Below are 18,346 nucleotides of genomic sequence, written 5' to 3'. Positions count from 1 at the left end.
GTGTCCCCTCCCAGAAAAGATGACATTAGACACCCCCTCACCCCAAGAATGGGCCCACGCAAGGCAGGGGCCTGAGGCTTCATCTGTATTAGCTTCAGGGAGAACAGGCCTCAGCCGCCGTGACAGGCCGCCGCTGGCGAGGACCCCACAGCTGTAGCACCTGAGTGGGGAGATTCAAGGCCGTGGACAGGGTGGCGATGTCTGCTTGGCCCTGGGGACCCTGAGAGCGTGGGGCAGCCATGTTCACCGGGCTCAGGTCTGCATTCCATGAGGGCAGCGTGAATCCCCCGCCGCCGGCCACTGGGAGCCCCTTTGTATTTCATCCTCTGTTCTCAGCGGGCTGGTTGGTAGGGATACAGCCTGGGTCCATCTCTCCCAGAGCCTCCAGCTAGACTGATGCACACAGAGCGTCCTGGCCTCCAGGCCGGCCCGCAGGGACTCCTGCTGAGATGGCGTGACCTCCACCCTCGCCCAGGGGCTCCATCTCCGGCTGCTTGGGTCTGCGCCTTTGGCCCCGGGCCAGGGCACTGGTTCTGTGTATGTGCGTGCGCCCTGGCGGGAGCCATGCGGGAACCGTCCTGGAGGTGTGATGGGAGTGTATGCAGAGGTCTAGGTCCTGTTCTGTGGAGCTGCTACTCACCCGTTACTTGGGGTAAAGTGGGGTCAGGCAACTCTTTGGGCAGGACACTTAACTCCTTAGAGGGTGTGGAAAAGCTTCAGTTATGTTCCCAGAAATGTGGGGCAGCTCTGTGTACACACGTGTATGTACACGTGTGCGTGTGTGTGCACGCGGGAGAAGGAGGGATTGAGAAGAAGCAGTTACATGAAGAACTCAAAACGGTCCCGCTGTCATGGCCCCACACAGACTGTTACCTTGCAGATTTAAAACCTGAATGAGCCCATCACACCTAGCGACGTCCGTGGACCGAAATGCGTGAGTGCAGAGCTTGTATTATTACCTTTGAATTTCAGCTGCATTGTTTGTTATTAATTCTTGGGTGTCAGGGGTGTGTTTCCCCCTCTTGGATTCAACCACAGAAAAGCTGATTTGTTGACAGATGGGTATGTTTCTCAGTAGGACCCCTCTGAACAACCTTTTCCTTTCAAACACAGCCCTATGACCTGTGGGGCTGAGTGGAGTTTCGGAGGCAGGACTTGGGTTGACTTTGGAGGGGGCTGAAGTTGTCACATTTTTTAATGTAATGATTTGAGTTTCATATGAATGATTCTGCGTGCCGTGAGCACTCGTACTTTCATCGCTGTCTCCTGCTCTTTGGGTAAAGGGAGGGAGGGAAGAAATAGCAGCGGCATTCTGTGGGCAAAGAGGAAAACAAGAGAATGGGGCAGAGAACAGGCTAAATTTAAAATTGTAATTGGCTGACTTCCACTGGCTTGCGGGTGTTTTAATGACTCATAATAACTTCATTTAAAACCAGCTGAGCAGAAAATAGATTGGAGAGGAGCCTCGGGCCATAATGGATTTGTTTTTTTTGACAAGCTCAGTTCTGAGCAGCCGGGAAGGCTCTCAGAGAGGGCTTGGCTGTGTACCCCCCACCCTCTCTCCCTCCGAGGGCTGGTGGTCTGCCCAGGAGAGATTGTATAGAAACCGGGGCTGTCCCCACCCCCTTTTTTAACTGATTAAAAATAGATGCCTTGAGGTATTATTTTAGCATCAGTAGGTTTTTTTTTTTTTTTACTTTTGATGTGGTAAATGGAACATAAATAAAATTGTTTTTAAAATGACTGAATTAATTAGGTAGTAAAGTAACCACAGTGCGCGAATTTCCTTTGCCAGCTGCCCTGATCCATATTTGGGGGGCGTTCCCCCTTCCTGCCAATCCCCTCCTCCTCTCCCCCGCCAGCCCCACCTGCCTCCCAGTGTGGACCCTCCCTTTGAATGGCAAGGTTCTGTGATCCAGGCAACAGCTACGCGATTTTTTAAAAGATCGGTAGGACGCCGACGGGCCTGGTTCTGTCCAGCTCCCCGCACAGCTCCAGAAAAGGCCGTGACCTGCCTCGAGTCGGTTCAAATAGATCAGCCTGTTCGAGGCGAGGGCCGGAGCCAGGCCCGCGAGGGCCCCCTCTTCTCTGCTTACAGTCGGCTGGCTCAGCCACAGGATGGTCTGTCTGGGCAGAACGGGAGCCGCCTCCCAGCCCGTGCTCACAGCTGTTTATCTGCCCTCTTAGGGCACCTGTGGCCTTCTTTGTGTCATCGCTGGGAGCCACCTGTCCTTTTCTGATTACTAGGCCCTAAGCTGCTTCAGACCCTGGTTTATCTTCACGTCCCCCACACTGTGTAGCAGAGTCACCTGCACGGAGGTTATAACTCAGCCGTCTGTTACTTATACCAGTGGGTGAGGAGGTGCCTGGCAGGAATGGCCCTGCGGGGCTCCCCACCTCCCTCCAGTCCCGGGAGTCACAGTCCCAACAAGAAGACCAGGGTCGCAGGCAGGACCGTGTCCATAGCGAGCTGTGCCATGTCCCCAAGCCCAGCACAAAGCAGTCTCTTGGGAAATATGTGTTAAGTAAATGAATGGCTCACAGTGGACGATCGTCTCAGCGACTGGGGAGCAGAGACAGGGCCTGTGATGCCTGGTCTGCAGGGGCCCTGGTGGGGCGGTCAGTGATTGGCTCCTGCTCAGGGCTTTGCACCTGGGCCCAGGGAGCAAGCCTGTGGCTCATCAGCTTCTCCAGCTCTGCTGGCATCCCGTGCACTTGGGTGTAGCTGTCACTGTGGTCGTCACTCCCCTGATCGCCCTGCAGGGCAGAGGGCAGGACGGTCTGGGAGCCTTTCTGGAAGACCAGTGGGTGAGGATATGGCCTCCCACCCCGGTGAGAGCTTGGCTGTGTCTTCTCCCCACTCCTGTTCTCTACCACCGTCCCGCACAGAAAGGAGGGGCAGGAGCAGAGAACTGCCTGGTCCCCCCCTGCATGGGGGCCAGCTGGGTGCTGTGCTCCGGGGAGGCCTCTGTGACGCTGTGTTGGGAGGAGAGGGGCGGCCGACCAGGCTGCATCCCGGAACCGAGGGGACTGGGGCCATTGAGTTGCCGGTGACCCTGCAGACGTCCAGTGTCTCGAAGTGGGCTGCCTGGCCTCCCAGATTCTGTCCAGTGAAGCAGGACCACTTGGTATGAGGCTCTTGATGTTTCCTCTCCAGCACCCTCACCTTCCCCAGTCGTGTGCTGAGGTGCTGGACGCTCCTCCCCGGACAAACACGGCAACCAAATGGGACCCAGGTCAGAGCACTGGGCAGCAGAGAGGCCTCGGTGACGACTCCGTGTCACTGCATGCGGCTCCCTGCTGGGGAGAAATTGTTCATGAATGAATCCATCAGTTAGCAGTTACCAGACAGCGGCCTGCAAGCCTGGCAGAAAGCGCAGAGGGGCTGCAGCCATGGTCCTTGCCTGCAGGGGGCTGTTGGTCTGGCCCAGGGTGACTGAGTCCCCAGCAGGGCAGGGCGTGCTCAGGTCCCGCAAGGAGCAGAGATGGACCCCCAGTGCTGTGGTTCACAGGAGGGAGAAGCCCCCACGGACTAGGGTGACGAGGAATGGCTTCAGGACGGCGTTCCTCCTTGGGATCCTGATGGGCGTGTCCCTGCTGGACCGTCTGGATGGGGCTCCGTGGTGGGTGTGCACCTGCTTCCCCTCCTCCTGCGCTTCCTCCGCCGCCCGAAATTCTTAGAGAGGCTTAAAAGCCCAGTTTCTTGTACTTGAGAACCCTCAGAGTTCTAAAGATGTTATCTTTAATTTTTATCCAAAGAGGTCACCAACTCCTTGGCCTGCAGGTTGAGAAACAACTGCATCGAAAATGAAAAGCTGGCCCTTCAGGTGGCCGTGCGCTTTGAGGTCCCCACAGCACAAGCACATAGTGTCCAGTGAGGTTTCAGGTTGATCCCAGAATGGTATATATTTCTCATGCAAGGTGAACCCCAAGATAGACCGACCATGAGGGCCAGGGCCCCACGAAGCCCAGGTTGAGAACGCAGCTCAGAGGGCTGTACCTGGAAGGCTGGGGACAGACTCACCTGTCCCGGAGGGAGATGGAGGAGCACGGAGGGCCGGCTTGGTCTGAAGCATCCAGGGCCCAGCCCACCATTCCTGGCCACAGGGGGACCTTGTGCATGGCCTTCGTGAGGGTGGAGAAGCCAGCAGGGGAGTGAGGTGGGCGCTTCTGTAGTTAGGCGCTTCTTCAGTTGGACCCTCTGCAGGAGTCAACCTTACAAAGACGTCCCTTCTAGAGTCTTCTCCAGCAGGTCGCGTGCCCCCTCCTCCTTTCCCCGCCCCGGCCATCCCACTTTGATTGGAATTCTTCTTTCCCTTGCCAGGGAGAAGGGGGAAAAAGCGGGCTGTAAACTTTTCATTAGTTGGTCGGATTGCACCCAGGAAGCTCTCTTGCGACTATTACAAGCTAATTGAGCACCACAAGCTCATTGGCGGCGGCAATGAGCATTTTGCTGGAGTAATTATGCAAGGCCACAGTGGTTTCAGTAACAAGGTAACTCCAGGTAAGGGGAGAGCTCCCTGGAACTTCTGATTTGCTGGAACCTTCCTCCGTTGCCTTCATATGAGCCAGAACAGCCAAAGGGCCAGAGGCCAGATGGTTTGGAGGCGGCTGTCCAGGAGGCGGTTCTGCCCGAATGGCCCAGACCCCGCGGTCCCTTGCTGGGACCTGATGGGAACAGTGGGACTCACCTGGGTGAGTGCGGCTGGGCCAGCTCTGCACTGCTGAGATTCGGGGTTTAGAGTCAGGTGCTCTGGAATACGGGACAGAGAGGGGCAGGCATGGGTTTGGGGAGCCTGGGAGCCTCACAGGCCGATGGCTTCATTACTGACCTGTGAACAGGTCAGAAGGCCCCATTCATACCCTCTGTCTCTCCTGGCAGCCGTCCTGGGTGGGCCTGCATAAATGGGACCAATACAACTCCTGGGGGTCTTTCCTACCCCAGAGGGTTCTTTATGGTGGAACTTTCTTAAACATGCTGACCTCCCACCACACCCACCACCAGCCAGAAGCCAGGAGGGGAGGGGGGAGGTTGAACCCACTGCCTGCAGGTCCTCCTAGCCCTGGCTAAGTGAGCTGGCCAGGCTCTTTGGCAGGGGTCCTGGGCCAAGCCGAGCCTGCCCTCTGGGTGCCTCTGGCCTGCTGCTCATCAGCCCTGAATCATGCCCCTCAGAGGACAGCTTGTAACTCTGCCTCCAGATACAGCCCCCGGCTCCCTGGGGGGTGGGGGCGCAGGAATGCCACTGTCACGGGAGCGCTCCGTCTTCCTGGCACTGTGTGCCTACGTGGCTTTCTTCCCTTGCTTCTCAGCCCTGCACAGCCTAGATTCTACTTGGGAGCATATGTAGCCCTGTTTAAAAAAAATACGTGGCCCTGTTGTTGTTCCCTGTTCTCCGTCTCTTACATGCGTTCTCAGGACTCTGCCCTCAGCCTCTGGCCTGGACGGCCTCCTTCCTTCATCTCACAGTTATAAAAGTTTGTCACAGTCAGAGGCTGGCTGTGTTGAGGCAGGAGTGTGGTGTTTGGTTAAATTGTAGAATTAGCAGGCAAGTCGATGAGGCACCCCACCTCCGCCTTGCAAAGAGCGGGAAGTTTACAGGGGCGCTTTGAGCGCCTTGCGTGGGAAGGGAAGACGGGGAGAGAGCGGGGAGCTGGCCGGGAACCTGGACGAGCTTCATGCGGTGGGTCTGCCCCCCAGCTGGAAGGACCCTCGGGCCCCTCAGAGCATCTGCTCTGGGACAGGCGCCGTCACCCGCTCTCAGTCCACAGGAGGACTTCCTACTTCACGTCCAAGGGCGTCCTGAGTCTATAGGCCCCTGGCTGCGCTTAGCCATTGCAGAGCCGGATTCCTTTTTTGTCTTGTGCAAGGCCAGGAGACCAAGGCTGCACACTTCTAGAAGGTGCCCACAGTAGAAAGGAGACCAGGACAGCACTTACGACAGCTCGTATGGGGCCGACAGGCCAGCTCCGCGCATGACGCTTTCCTCCGGTCCTACCTCGTGGGGTCCCCACAAGAGCCCTGTGTGGTTGGTACCATTATGATGTCCATTCGATGGGTGAGGAAACTGAGTTTACTTGCTTGAGGTCACCCAGTGGGTAAGAGGCACAGTTGGCCTATAAACCCCAGGTTGGCCTGGTTTCAAGCGCCCAGACAAGGTCGTTTGCATTCCTTCTCCAGGCTGCCCATGTCCCCCAGCCCCTTGCTCACCAGGCACAGACCGTGCACTTACTGACGCTCACCCTGAAGCCCCGCGAGTCACAGTCTGGAAGCTGTGTGCGCAAGACCTGCCAACAGTCTATTTTCTGCACACACCAAATTCTCAGGTCCTCTGATTACACCAAACAAACCTTCTTGTTTTCAGGCAGCATTTCGATGTCCTTTTAGTGTCAGATGCACTTCAATAATGCTTAACCTGGGGAATAGTTATCCCTGGACCTTTTTGCATGAGATCAGCCAGAAAAGGAAAGTTAGTTTTCCGTTTTGTGTTTTGTTTTTTGTGTTTGAGGGAGGGATGGTTCTTGCTAAGAATGGGCATTCAGTGTGACAGGCAATATTTGCTTTGAAAAGTGTGGAGTCTTAAATCTTCTGAATTTTGAGCCTGAGAATACCAGGGCTGGAGCTGTAATGTAACACCTCAATTATGGTGCAGGGGGTAAGAAAGACAGACTCCGAAACCTGCAAGGTTCTTTAGATCCGCAGCCTGAACCACAATTAAGGTTTCAGAAACACCAAAGGCAAGCCAATGAGTGTCATTTTTAACCAGTTTGAACATTTTACTACTTCCTAACATCAGAAGCCCCGGGCTGGAGAGCCTGCTTCTTGTCCTCAATAAAGTGATTAAGCTGAATGGGTGTTGGGGAGTATTATTAGGCTGAGGAAGGCTAAAAATAGAAATGCTCTGTTTTCTGAAAGCCACAGCAGGCCTGGAGAGACTGGCAACCTCGAGGTGCCATGAGGGGCCTGGGGAAAGGGGGAGGGCGAGTGGCAGGCCCCTGGGCCTCGGGTCCGAGATGGAGTGTAGTGGGTATCGTGGCAGGCGAGCTGGCTAGGGGACCCCTTGCCCAGCTGGCATCAAGGGGAGAGTGGCTGTGGGAGCGATGGGGTGGCAGCTTTGGCCTTGGTTTGAAGAACCCCAGGTGTATGTCTGTTTGTTAAAGAATTTAGGGTAACTGAATCTGAATTAATGAATTTAGGGTAAGCTGGCGTTGAGGGTGGACACACATGCAGTCCCAAATGGATGAGATTTCCTTGCTGTGCTTGGGGGAAAGGAGTCCGGTTTGGGCAGCGAGTGAAGGGCAGGCTATAAGGGGTGCGTGTGGAGGTCCGTGGGGAGGGAGGAGACCCTGGGAGCAGCTGCTCACAAGGCCTTGTTAACTAGGGTGCTCGGGGAGGTGGGGTAATGGGGCTTTCCGTTCACTGAGGGTCACCAAGAAAGCCTTGTCTGCCGTCTTTGTGGTTTTGCTGTCGTTCATCAATGTGAGAATCTGTTTTTCTACTTGAAGTAAATACGAGTGATTGCATTTTACCATAGAAAGAAACCTTTGCTTAGAGGTCAAAGGAGAATGGCCAGGAAGGGATCCAGCGTCAGGGTCCTCCTGATCAGGGGTTTATTGTCCGTCCGCTGTAACCTTCCTTCTGGAAGCCCTGCACGTTTGCATGTCCCCGCACACCTTCCTCCCCTTCACAGCTTTCGGTGGCAGGAAGGGGCAAGGAATGTGAGGCCCACTTTGCAGATGGAGGAACAGAGGCCAGGTGAGCCCTAATCCTAGAATGTACCACTCGAGGCAGAGCCCCTTCTTGACCCCGTGCTGCTGGCCCCTAGTCCGGACCCTCTCCTGATGGACGGTGGTACATGCCTGGACCAAGAGGTGAGGGTGGTTCTTAACAGAAGGGCAGGCTATAAGGGGCACGTGCTCAGAGAAGAGGGGGTGGCCTCAGAGCTTGTGGGAAGAGTGCCCCGACTCCAGGGAGTGCACCGGCGTGCGAGAGGAGCAGAGGGCTTGAGCGCACCGCCTCGGGACATCACTGTACTCCCTCCACGTGCCCTGACTCAGTGGCCTCTGTGTAACCAAAGGCACCTCTGGTTTGGGGGCTTCCCGGGCTGATCGCCACACTGATTGAGTCTGTTCCATTTCCCCTTGATGTTTACTAGCTCGAGACCTTGGACAGATGAAGTGAGCCTTAAGCCTTGATTCTCGCATCTATAATACAGGGATGATCTTCGAGTTGATGAGAGAATCAGATGGCATGTGGGCTTGCATGACGTCCAGTGTTAGTCATTAATACGGTTACTCTCGGGGCAGCAGCGGCCACGCTGGCCCCCTACGGACCCGGGGAGGGGAGGGGAGGGTGCTGTGCCAGCGTGTTACTGTTGCTGGGGCCTTCATGGCACCGTCTTGTTCAGAGCCCCCCACCCTGTGGCCCCATTTTAGGGAGTGGTGCCCCTGCAGGTGTAGGGAGGCAGGGCTGTGGCTCGGCTTCGTGCTGGAGCTCCCAGGAGAGGGAAGCTCCTGCCTGCGTGGGCCATCTGCAGAGCCCTGCCCGCGGGCTCCTCCAGGGTGATGGTCAAGGCGCCATGCCAGCATCTGAAGGCCTCTGAGATACTTTGTTTCTTGTCACTTGTAGAAAGGTGATCTGGGGCATTAACTTAAAAACGAAGCACACATCACACACACACACAGCTGCCGGTGGGACTGGAGATCCTAGGAGCAGAGAGAGTGCGGTTCTGCCGAGAGGAGCTGACGGAGGGTCACTCTGGGACCCTAAAGAGAACCCACAAGGTAGAGGGCTGGGCACGCGTGGGAGTCCATGAGTAGCGGGGGAGGAAGGCCCAGCCTGGGGACAGGGGCAGGACCACGTGCAGTGCGGGCTGAGGGCTGCCTCCCTTCCCTCTGAGAACACCTCGGCATAAAGCTAGTTGGAGGGAGTGTCAGGGAGCTGGGGGCTGGGCTGTCGGCAGGTCAGCTTGAGGTGTATGGCTGCACAGGGCTGGGTCTCGGCCTGGGCTTGCTTTCCTGCAGCGTCCGGGCAGCACTCGTGAATCTTGCCCTGGGACTTCGGGTGAAGGCCTGTGGCCCAGACATCTGACGGGGCCCCAACAGGAAGGAACAGGGTAACTGAGGTTGAAGGAGGCGGAAGGCTCAGGTACCACACAGCTTTGAAGCTTCTAGATGCCTGTGGAAACCCCTTTCCATTCTGAACCTGTCACCGAAACTCCCCGCACAGGGACCAGGGTGGGGAGGATTGCCGGTGTCCAGGGGCTGAGGTGGACAGCCCGCAAAACCATGGCAGATCCCCAGCCGAGCTCTGTCCTTTCCTTTTCACTTGGTCTCTTAGAAATGCCAGGGCTGCAGTGCCACCTCCTTAAGCTGTGGCCGCCCAAGGCCTTGGTGCCCATGGGCTCAGCTCGGCTCTGTCCAGCCCGTGACTGTCCCAGCGTCTGCACTCTGCCCCACTTCGCCCGCCCGCAGAGTAGGGCCTTCCCCTCACGAGGGTCCCCTGGCTGAGCCCAGCCCAGCCCCGGCCCGGCCCGGCCAGCACCTTCCCGTGGCCGCGGGTCCTGAGGGCCGGAGCCCCTTCGCAGCCACACCGAGCGAGCGTCCTTTGGTGCGTGCTTCCAGCCCCTCGCATAGCACCCCTTCATCCTTGCTTCTCCCCCAGGCACGCCCCAGTTTAAAGCTTGTCACTTACGGACGGAGAGATAGGTGACTCACTCGAGGCCGCACAGCCCAGGCGGGGCAGTCGGGGCCCTGGGTCCTTTCCTCTTTATGCTGCTTCTGGAAGGCACAGGGACTCTCGCCAGCAGGGCCCTCCTGGAGGCAGTTATGCCCCCACCTTATGTAATGGAGACCCTCCCGCCGTTCATAGCAGCCGAATACCGTGCCCACAGAGCCCTAGAGAAAGCCGTGGCTCACCTCTCTGGGTTGTTTACTCCCTGCAGGGGGGCCTCCCGTGGGCACCGTGCAGCGGAATATTCTGCCCCGGAGGTCCTGAAGGCCCAGGCCAGAGGCTAATCACAGTAAGTCTTCGGGTACCTGCTGTGTGCCAGGGCCTTCATATAGGTTCTCATTTAAACTACCTCATGAGGGTTAATAACCCCACATTAAGGAGGGAATTGAGGCTACAGAGTTGATGCCAGGACCATACCCCTAGAGTGGAGGGGCCCCGAAATGCTGTCTGGCCCCTTCCGTCTGTAGGGCTCCCTTTGGGGAGCCCCTGGGTGACACAGCGTGTGCAGAATGAAGCCTCGGTCTTCAGGCAGGGCTAGTCCCCATAGTGGGGAGGTTTGGGTGACTTGCACTGACTACCGGACCTCGATCAGCCAATCACAGAAGTTCCCAGGCGAGGAAATGGCTAAAGGCTATGGTAAGGCCCCGAATCAGCACTCAGACTTCAGGAAGGTTTCCAGGCTGCTGTTTCATTGCAGCAAATTTGCATAGGTTCGTGCTCACCTCACAATGAGGATGGTGATGCCGTCAGAACTCGGCCACGAGCACCGGGAGCTGACAGGAGAGGCGTCCGTCCTCTGCTCGGGTCCCCTCGCAAGCTGTCGTGCGAGTAGGGCCCTTGGGGGCGCACAGTGAGTGTCATCTACCCTGATCTCCTGTGCCCCCAGGTGCTGGGAGAGGGGTGACCAACATGGGGTGTGGGTCAGGAGAGTAGGTGGAAAAGTCTTGGTAGCGCTCCCTTATGAATCATCACTATGGAAATCACAGCACGCATTGTTACAGTCAAGATCAATAAGTAAACGCTGCTCATTCTACTGTGAATGGTTTCAGGGAACTATGGAAAAAACACGCTCCCACAGCGAGCCTAGGAGAGAGTCCAGTCAAGCAAGTTTTATGACACATTCAGAAAACATTGTGGTGCCTTGTAGAAATTTAACCTGAGATTAGAATCTAAAGGTATGGGAGCTGCAGAAAAATCCTGAAGAAGAAAACATGGTGACCTTTCCTGGTTAGGAAAACAGGGGAACATTCTGAGAAGTAGAATATGCCATAAATCACTGAATGACATGCGCCTTATGATGATTTTATGATGATGTCATGTAACCAATCCCCTATATATTGCTAGAAGTTTCTGTCAATAAACAGGCTAGCTTAGCATCTCTGCTGGTGTCTGTGCCCTCACTCGCCGACGCCATTTCCCCTTCCGGGACTCCTGGACTCACTGGAGCTGGACTCCGGCACTCAGGCCCACCAAGATCTCATGTGGAGTAGACATGTTCCCTCCCTTTTTTTTCTCTTCATATTTGGGTTGCATGGTAAGAATGTTTAAATGGTATGATGTGTTACTGCATGCGTTTGATGTCCGTGTGGGCCTCATACACTGACATTGGGGAGAATGTAATGAGACTGATGATGCTAAAGGCAGCTATCATTTAATGAGCAGCTACTGTATGCCAGGTATGTTGTTAAGAACTCTAACACACCACTGAATCATCACCCAACCCGTGAGGTGGTTACTGTGTGCCCAGTTTTATAGGTGAGGAAAGGGTCCTGGAGAAGACGAGCTCTCGCCTCCCAGGGTGGTCACGAGAGACGGAGAACCAGGACTTGGGCCCAGGTTTGTCTGATTCCAGAGCAGGGATTCGTAACTCGCCTAGCGTGCAGCTGTATATCAAGAACATGCATTTGCACCGGCCAGGCGCTATGTTCCTAAGCCCGGGGGATTGCTTCTGGCGCGAAAAGTGGTCACGGAGGAAGTTTCCAAGGCGCGCTGGCTGATGACTGAGCCACAGGCTGAGGGACGGGAGGGCTCCGTGCTCCGTGGGGCATGAGAGCAAGAGCTCCGGGCCCAATGAAGGCCAGGAGCACCGGGGCACGCAGAGCCCCCTGGCAGCGGGGCTGCTGGGGAGGGTGAGGAATGTTCTCTCAGACAAGCAAGTCCTCAGCATGTCCTCTCCAGCCATCCCGAGGTCTCAGCTTCCACAGAGGGGACATTGAGCCACATGGGAGGCGCCCGGCCACCTACCGGGTCATTGACAGGAGGCTGACTTCCAGAGGTCCCAGAGCCTTCCACCCACAGCCCCCGGTTATTGCCGTCCCTGTGGCCTAGCCTGGGACACTCTCCTGGTGGCCTGGACACTGAGGCCCCACATCATCCACATGCCCTCTGGGTCTGGCTGGGAGGCCAGGTCCCGAGAACCCTGTCCCGCTTCGTCTCCTGGAACCATCTCCTGAGCCGGCGCGTGGGGCTGGCTGTGTTCCACTCAGCCCACATCTGCCCACCTGCTTGCCACCTCCCGTCCGGTCCGCATGTGTGTGCCTTACGGATCCTGGCTCTGTATCAGGTTTTGTTTTGTTGACAGGGGAGAGGGCAGGCGAGATGGAGCGGAGGGAGCGCGCCTTCCCCGGGGGGGCAGCTCCCGGAGTGAAAGAACACGCAGTGCCGGCCTTTGGAACTGGCAGCCAGTGTGTGTTCTGCCTGATAAGAGGTACTGTAAATAAAACTGTACACCCTGGCCCGCTGTAAGGGCCCCGCGTCTGCACTCATTGTTCTGACAGCTGATGCTTTTTCTGGGCCTGCTGTTTTGGTACACTCTGTACTTCCTTATGTAAGCAGCATGCATATCTCATCAGAACATTCAAGATGTTTATTTTAAAATCTCAAGGAATTAGAAGGGAAAAGGACACACTACTCAACATCAGATGCTGGCAAACATTAGGTATTTTTTCAGCGGGGCCTCCCCTCCCCACAACCTTCTTATTAGCATGGGGTCTGGAGAGGCCAGGAGAGGGAGGGATTTAGAATTTTTTTCCTTCTCTCATTGGCTTCTGCTTTTGTTTACTTCAAAGAGACACAGCACACATCTGATTGCGTTCAGCATCTCCCACGCCCCCTCTTGTTGCTGGGGTCCCCCAGCCCCATTTCTGGTGCGGAGACAAGTAGGTAGGAAGGTATATATTTTGCTGCCAGGAGCCCCCGAGGCTGCTGGTGGCTTTCAGCTCTGTTATCCTTGGAATGCTGAGCATGTGTAGAGAGGGCCTTTATGTGGCCCGCCCCCCTGTGACCGCCCGTTGGGGTGGTCCTTAGCCCCCCATGGACGTGGCTGCCACACACGGAGGCCTTAGAGCATCCCTGGCCTCCACACGGGCTAGACCACTGCCCCCTTTCCTCTCGTCCAACCACAGTCCGCTGGGAACCCTCTCCCTCCCTCCAGCCCCTCTTCACTATCTGGAGGATCTGGAAGTCGGGGAGAAAGGGGAGAAGAAGGGGTCTGGAAAATTCACAGTGGTCAGGCAGCTCTGCCCTCCCCCCAGTGTGGCGCTGAGACCCTCATCTGCAAGATCCCTGGGAGACTGGGAGGGGCAGGGAGGTCTGACCTATCTCTCCACTGAATCTCACATAAACTCAGGGCTTAGGCTGGGAGTGGGGGTCACTCAGAAGGTCTCTGCTAGCAGGGCGCAGGTCCACACGAGAGGGTCCTCAGAGAGAGGCGCCTCAGTGGATGGGAGGGGAGGTGCTTTTCTCCCGTGGAGGTCTGAGCCCTGGGTGGGGAGCAAGGGGCTGATGAGGGGGAGCTCTTGCTCCAGAGGAAGTAGACAGCCCACTTCCTAACCTCTCCTTTCTTCTCACCAGAACTGCCCGAGTTCCAGCCAGATACCATGTCCTTGAGTTTCTAAAAAGGGGCAGTAGGGAGACCAGAATGAGTGGAACAAGGACTCTGCCACCCCCTAGGGGACAGCCTGGCACCTTCCTGGGCCAGTTTTGCACCTGGGAACCTGCCTGCGGGTTTTTGGTTCATCCAGTGTTTAGGGAACACGGTGCACATCAGGCGCAGAGCAGGGCACTGGGATGGAGCAGGGAGCCAGGCAGGAGCCAGCTCTGCCCTCCTGGAGCTTACAGTCGGCAGGGGAGAAGGGGCCAGGCAGCAGAGGATGCTCGCAGGGGCCCCTGGGGGCGAGGTCAGAGCTGGGCTGGAGTAGCTGCCAGCATTGGCATGCTGGCCCACGCCCGGTCTGCTCCCCTCAGCGGGGTGATCGCTCGCCTTTAACTCAGAGGGACAGGGTGTGTGTGTGTGTTTATACTGAACTACGTCTGCATTAATGTGAGACTCACTTTACACAAGGTAAATGGCCCCCAAACAACTGTACACTGAATTCCAGTAAAATCACCCATATTTTGCCAGAAGAGTTCTCTAGGGGGAACTGTGATCCAGAGGCTGGCTGTGATGACTGATGCCACTGCCTGGTGGGTCTGTGCATCTGCCCCAGAGTGGGGCCTGGCACTTAGCCCCTCTGCCACAGCCTGCTGAGGGCCTTAAGGCTTGTGCCCATCTTACACACGAGGCGACAGACCGAGATCAGGCTACGTGCTGAGGGTCCCAGCTCGTGACTAGCTTGGCGGGAGTGGAACTCGGACCTGCCTGCCTGCCTGATCTGAATCCTCAGCTCTTTTTTTTTAAGGTATCATTGATATACACTCTTATGAAGGTTTCACAGGAAAACAATGTGGTTATTACATTCACCCTTATTATTGAGTCCCCCCATACCCCATTGCAGTCGCTGTCCATCAGTGTAGTGAGATGCCACAGAGTCCCTATTTGTCTTCCCTGAGCTACACTGTCTTCCCTGTGACCCACACACACACCATGTGTGCCAGTCACAACACCCCTCAATCCCCTTCTCCCTCCCTCCCCACACGCCCTCCCCCGCTCTCCCCTTCTTGGAGTCTGTGAGTCTGCTGCTATTTTGTTCCTTCCGTTTTGCTTCGTTGTTATACTCCACAAATGAGGGAAATCATTTGGTACTTGTCTTTCTCCACCTGGCTTATTTCAGTGAGCATAATACCCTCCAGCTCCATCCATGTTGTTGCAAATGGTAGAATTTGTTTCTTTCTTATGGCTGAATAGTATTCCGTTGTGTATATGGACCACATCTTCTTTATCCATTCATCTACTGATGGACACTTAGGTTGCTTCCATCTTGGCTATTGTAAATAGTGCTGCGATAAGTGTAGGGGTGCATATGTCTTTTTTAATCTGAGAAGTTGTTTTCTTTGGGTAAATTTCTAGGAGTGTAATTCCCAGGTCAAATGGTATTTCTATTTTGAGCATTTTGAGGAACCTCCGTACTGCTTTCCACAATGGTTGAACTAATTTACATTCCCACCAGCAGTGTAGGAGGGTTCCCCTTTCTCCGCATCCTCGCCAGCATTTGTTGTTGTTTGTCTTTTGGATGTTGGCCATTCTAACTGGGGTGAGGTGATATCTCATTGTGGTTTTAATTTGCATTTCTCTGATGATTAGTGATGTGGAGCATCTTTTCATGTGCCTGTTGGCCATTTGAGTTTCTTCTTTGGAGAAGTGTGAGTTCATATTCTCTGCCCATTTTTTAATTGGGTTATTTGCTTTTTGGGTGTTAAGGCATGTGAGTTCTTTATATATTTTGGATGTTAACCCCTGTCGGATACATCATTTACAAATATATTCTCCCATACTGTAGGGTGCCTTTTGTTCTGCTAATGGTGTCCTTTGCTGTACAGAAGCTTTTTAGCACGATGTAGTGTGGACATTTGTTCATTTTTGTTGTTGTTTCCCTTGCCCGAGGAGATGCGTTCAGGAAAAAGTTGCTCATGTTTGTATCCAAGAGATTTTTGCCCATGTTTTCTTCTAAGAGTTTTATTGTTTCATGACTTACAATCAGGTCTTTGATCCATTTTGAGTTTACTTTTGTGTGTGGGGTTAGACAATAATCCAGTTTCATTCTCTTGCATGTAGCTGTCCAGTTTTGCCAACACCAGTGAATCCTCAGCTCTTAACCACTGTCTCCTGATTCCTGAGATGCAGCATGAATGAGCTCTCATGTGTGCAGAGTGCCTGGTGGTTAGCAGAGTCCGCGGTCGGTAGGGTCCATTTTCTCCTTCCATCCTCACAGCAGCCTCATGGGAGGCAGACGCACGTGGTCGTCCCAGTTCCCAGACTGGGAAGCAGGCTCCTCGAGGTATAGGACATGAGGTCCCAGCCTGAGAGGCCGAGCCGGGCCTGGGACCCAGCCCTCCCCGCCCCGAGCCTCGGCTTGCTTGGGTCTGTCGTTTGAGGAGGAGGGAGGTGGGGGTCTGCCTGCTTTATGCTGGCTGTCCACCTGCTCTACTGTTTCATCTCTCTCCCTCCGGGCCATCCCCCGACGTGATGCCATCTCTCCCTCTCCCCTTGCTGGCCACCCCAGGCTCCGTCCCGGTCCTGGTCCCGGAAGGGGCTCTTAGGCAGCGGGGGCTTTTCCTTCAGCTCCTTCACTTTTCTGCTCAGACACCAGCCTGTCAGAGGGTTTCCCTGACCGCCCCACATAAAACAGCAGCCCCTGGCCCTCCATCCCTCCTCACGTACTTCATTTCTCTTTTTATCACCTTACACTGCCTGTGTCACGTTCACTCGAATCTTAAAGCTGCACCTTCCCCTCTAGAATGTAAGCTCCCTGAAGATGTGCACCTTGTCTCTTTTGTTCATTTACGATGACCCACCTCTTGGCATATACCTGACGGACTTCCGAAAGACATCCCCTGCGCGAGGAAGGACTCAAGGCATGGCCGTCCGGAGCTGGGCCCTGGAGTTCTCCCCACTGTAAGAGGAGCCCCAGGAAATTTTGTGGGGGCTAAATACTGATGTGTGCATATGCACCCATTGTGTTCAGCTGGCATGACCTCCGTCCTTCCCCCATCACTCCCTCGCATTGATGCTTTATAAATGCATTAGTGGCTGAATGATGTCACTGTGATGCATTTTGGGAGTAGCCATGTGGTTTATACACACTTGAGTTGCTTTGAATGCAAACCTGACATCATACTGAAGGCAGCTGCGAACGACGTATGCACAGTAAACAGGCAGAGACTGTCTTATTGATTAACAGAGGAGGCCTCTATTATTGATCAAAGCTTGGTGAGGAAATTTATCACTTTTAATTTCAGGGCTGCCAAATATTTCTGCCTCTGAGCCAGCCATTACAGAGACAATTTAAAGCACACGCCTCCTCGGGGAGGGGTTCCCGCCTCCATCGGCTGGCTCCTGAGTCCTGTGATGGCCTGTCTTCGCTGTTGGATTCACCCTAGCGGGGTCGGGGTGTCTGACTGTGCGTGGGGAGCCCCGGGGCTTTGTGAACGGGAGCCTGCGTCTGTCAGTGGTGTCCGCATGTGATGAGGGTTCTGACCAAGCTGGGTGGGGCAGCCCCGAGGCAGGGGACTTTGACACCCTCAGCTCAAGTTTGTGACTTGGGCAGGGCAGGGGAAGAAAGGGGGGATGTCGAGGGCCACCAGCCGTGGTCACGCCCGGCCCACCTCAGCCTTGATGAGAGCCTGCGTGCTGATCTGTTTCTGTCTTCATCTGAACTTGTGTGAAGACACACCTGCCCCTTATTTCCTACCTGCCCTCCTTCCTTTCTCTGCTTCTCGATCATCAGAGCAGCCGCATGGATGGTGTTTCCTAAGAATCCCCCGTACCACATCCCCTCAAAGCTGCGCCTCAGCCGCTCCCCTCCAGGTGCGGGGCTGTGGCGATGGGGCCCCGGGGAGGCGCAGGGCACCCGGACCAAGAGCGCCCCATGCTGCCCCTTTCCATCCCCACTTCCCGCAGGGACCCTTCCACTCTCCCGTAGGGAGCCTGAGAGCTGGCAGGGCCAGAGAGGGCCCGGTGACCAGCAGGCTCCTTACGGACCTGCACAGGGTCACGCTGGGGGGTGAGGTGGGTTTGGGGGAGTTTCTCCCTGTGAGGGGCTGGGCGTCATCCACCTGTTTCCCAGTCTGGCCCCTTTCTGGTCCACAGCCCCAGCACCTGCAGCTGGAAGGGACGCCCAGACGCGGTCGTGGCACCCTCCCTGCCTCCAGGCACAGCTCAGCCCCAGCCACCCAGGACAGATGACTGTTTATTTTTGAAGCTCTTCAGGAAAAGTGACTTCATATCTTTCCTGGTGTACCTGATTGCTCATTTCTTCCATGTTTATCTCCTTCAGCTGATGTTCCCTGAGTGCCTAGTAGACGGCATGTCCTGCTCATCTTAGGGGTATAGACGCGGTCGGCATCCTCATAGCCCCTGACGTTCCAGACCTGCTACAGGATGCTTCACGGGCGGGAACTGCTTGCGGGTGTTAAGTCCACACTGGCACAGCTTGTATTCCGTGTTCTCTTCCTTATGTATGTGCTCATACCACAAGGCAGAGGCTTGAAAACAGTAGTGGAACCATTTTTCCAAATAGAATTTTGTACAAAACCATGTGTAAAAAGGAGTATATTGGATTTTCATTGTTTTGATTGATGGGGAGGAAGCCCAGACCTCACCTTCTTAGGCAGGAAACATCTGTGGAGATAGAACCCTAGGGAGGCTGAAGGGCACCAGCATCAAGAGCAAAGTCTTTG

At 55.4% G+C, this 18,346-nt stretch overlaps 1 protein-coding gene and 2 long non-coding RNA genes across 8 annotated transcripts in view; 2 read left to right on the top strand and 1 right to left on the bottom strand.

Moving 5' to 3' along the window:
* ZBTB16 (zinc finger and BTB domain containing 16) overlaps window positions 1-18,346 on the top strand; it is a 176,885-nt gene that overhangs the window by 97,870 nt on the left and 60,669 nt on the right. The window lies entirely within an intron of this gene.
* LOC118967372 (uncharacterized) lies at window positions 1,677-4,467 on the bottom strand. Its single transcript, XR_005054348.2, has 2 exons — window positions 4,025-4,467; window positions 1,677-3,778 (listed from the first exon to the last, which is right to left on the bottom strand). It is a non-coding gene; the product is annotated as an uncharacterized lncRNA (long non-coding RNA).
* On the top strand, window positions 12,473-17,881 carry LOC140850033 (uncharacterized). The gene is made up of 3 exons (XR_012132770.1): window positions 12,473-16,562; window positions 16,907-17,474; window positions 17,757-17,881. It is a non-coding gene; the product is annotated as an uncharacterized lncRNA (long non-coding RNA).

The sequence above is a fragment of the Manis javanica genome, chromosome 6 (assembly GCF_040802235.1).
Source record: "Manis javanica isolate MJ-LG chromosome 6, MJ_LKY, whole genome shotgun sequence".
Lineage (NCBI taxonomy): Eukaryota > Metazoa > Chordata > Mammalia > Pholidota > Manidae > Manis > Manis javanica.
This window is presented reverse-complemented; position numbering and strand designations above follow the sequence as displayed.